The following is a 507-nucleotide window of genomic DNA, read 5'->3' as shown; positions in this document are numbered from 1 at the left end:
GGATGCTGTATTAAATCATCAGTGATGCAGTGGGATGCTGTATTAAATCAGTGATTCAGTGGGATTCTGTATTAAATCAATCAGTGATGCAGTAGGATGCTGTATTAAATCAGTGATGCAGTGGGACGTGGTATATAAATCAGTGATGCAGTGGGACACTGTATTAAATCAATTAGTGATGCAGTAGGATGCTGTATTAGTGATGCAGTGGGATTCTGTATTAAATCAGTGATGCAGTGGGACGCAGTATATAAATCAGTGATGCAGTGGGACGCTGTATTAAATCATTAGTGATGCTGTGGGACATTGTATTAAATCAGTGATGCAGTGGGATTCTGTATTAAATCAGTGATGCAGTAGGACACTGTATTAAATCAGTGATGCAGTGGGATGCTGCATTAAATCAGTGATGCAGTGGGATGCTATATTAAATCAGTGATGCAGTGGGATGCTGTATTAAATCAGTGATGCAGTAGGATGCTGTATTAAATCAGTGATGCAGTGGGA

This window comes from Microtus ochrogaster, chromosome 1 (assembly GCF_000317375.1).
Source record: "Microtus ochrogaster isolate Prairie Vole_2 chromosome 1, MicOch1.0, whole genome shotgun sequence".
In the NCBI taxonomy this organism is placed as follows: domain Eukaryota; kingdom Metazoa; phylum Chordata; class Mammalia; order Rodentia; family Cricetidae; genus Microtus; species Microtus ochrogaster.
The sequence above is the reverse complement of the archived record's forward strand: the minus strand, read 5'-3'. Positions refer to the sequence as shown.